General features: G+C 33.6%; 1 long non-coding RNA gene across 1 annotated transcript in view; it reads left to right on the top strand.

Moving 5' to 3' along the window:
* Positions 1-2160, top strand: part of LOC110269732 — a 17984-nt gene that overhangs the window by 14646 nt on the left and 1178 nt on the right. The gene's annotated exons all lie outside the window — the stretch shown is intronic.

A 2160-nucleotide genomic window follows, 5' to 3' on the forward strand; every position in this document is an offset into this window, starting at 1 on the left:
CATTTTTGCATTGTTGTTTTTAGAATTCAAGAGAATTAGGGAGGAGAATTGATCTCTCTTCTTCCTTGTTCTTGCTTGAATACTCTTTACTTTTCTTGCTTCGGATCTTGGGTGGAGAATTGAAGAAATTCTGTTTCAATCTCACCTTGGGATCTTGTTTAATTTTACTACACAATTGAATTTCAATTTCTGATAGTTGCTTCTTCTTCTACTTTCTCTGCAATTTACATTTCCTTTGCAATTGCTCTTGTTGAATCTAGGAAGGCATTGAGATCTAGACTCGGTTATCTAGTCTCTTGGGTCCTGAGATCTGAAGTTGCATTTTAAATTCCCTGTTTAAAGCTTTCCAAGTTCATTTACATTTCCGTTTTAGATCCGGTTCGATTCAAGTTACCTTCTACTTGTCTGATCAATGCAATTTACTTTTCCTTGTTTAAATTCTGCAAATCCACTTCCCAATTCCCTTTACAATTCAAGCCATTTACATTTCTTGCACTTTAAGATTCTGCAATTTACATTTCTTGCGTTCTAAGTTTCTGCTATTTAATTTCTTGTTCTTCAAGATTCAGCACATTTACCTTCTCTGCTCTTTAATTTCATGCGATTTACCCATTCCTTTTACTTTCCATGCAATTTAAATTTTGTTAATCACAAATCACTCAACCAAATCTTGATTCGCTTGACTAAATCAACCACTAAACTAAAATTGCTCAATCCTTCAATCCCTGTGGGATCGACCTCACTCACGTGAGTTATTATTACTTGATGCGACCCGGTGCACTTGCCGGTGAGTTTTGTGTCGGATCGTTTTCCGCACATCATCCGGAACGTCTAAACCTTGTCTGTGGTATTCTGAGTAGGATTGAGAAAGGGATGGCTGTGACAAGCTTCAAACTTGCGATTGTTAGGCGTGTGACAGACACAAAAGCATCAACGGATCCTATTCCAGCATGATCAAGAACTGACAGATGATTAGCCGTGCGGTGACAGCGCATTTGGAACATTTTCACTGAGAGGACGCGAAGTAGCCATTGACAACGGTGATGCCCAACATAAAGCTTGCCATGGAAGGAGCCTTGCATGCATGAAGAAGAAGATAGTAGGAAAGCAGAGATTCAAAAGACAAAGCATCTCCAAAGCCTCAACCTGTTCTTCATTACTGCATAACAAGTATTTATTTCATGTTCTTTTACTTTTTACAATTAAATCTGAGAATTATTGATATCCTGACTAAGAGTTACAAGATAACCATAGCTTGCTTCAAGCCAACAATCTCCGTGGGATCGACCCTTACTCACGTAAGGTATTACTTGGACGACCCAGTGCACTTGCTGGTTAGTTGTGCGGAATTGCAAAAGTGTGATTGTGATTTCGTGAACCAAGTTTTTGGCGCCGTTGCCGGGGATTGTTCGAGTTTGGACAACTGACGGTTTATCTTGTTGCTTAGATTAGGAATATTTTATTTTTGTTGGTTTAGAGTCTTTTATTTGAGTTTAGTTTCATATTTTAAGTTTGGTGTCAATTGCATGCTTTTATTTTCTTTTAATTTTTTGAAATTGCGTGTCTTTAGTTCTTTCTTGATTTTTAAAAATTCTAAGTTTGGTGTCTTCTTTGTGTTTTCCTTTAATTTTTCGAAAATTTGTGCTTTATTTTCTAAAAATTTTAAGTTTGGTGTTTTTGTGCTTTTATTTACTTAAAAATTTTTCAAAAATTTGTTCTTGGTGTTCCTCTTGATCTTCAAAGTGTTCTTGATGTTCATCTTGACATTCAAAGTTTTCTTGTTTGTTCTCTGTGTTTTGATCTAAAATTTCTAAGTTTAGTGTCATTTTGTTGTTTTTCTCTTTCCGCATTAAAATTCAAAAATAAAAAAATATCTTTTCCTTATTTCTTCAATCATATCTTTTCAATCACATTTTTTTTTTGCAATCATATCTTCTCAATCATATCTTTTTCAAAATAATTTTCAATCATATCTTTTTTTTATAAATTGCAATCATATCATCTCAATCAAATCTTTTTCAAAATAATTTTCAATCTTATCTTTTTGATTGCTAATTTCAAAATCTTTTTCAAAAAAATCACTTAACTACTTTCCTCTTTCACATTTCGAAATTAACTAAGCATTTTTTTCAAAATCTTTTTAATTAATTAATTAATTTA

The sequence above is a fragment of the Arachis ipaensis genome, chromosome B03 (assembly GCF_000816755.2).
Source record: "Arachis ipaensis cultivar K30076 chromosome B03, Araip1.1, whole genome shotgun sequence".
Classification (NCBI taxonomy): Eukaryota; Viridiplantae; Streptophyta; class Magnoliopsida; order Fabales; family Fabaceae; genus Arachis; species Arachis ipaensis.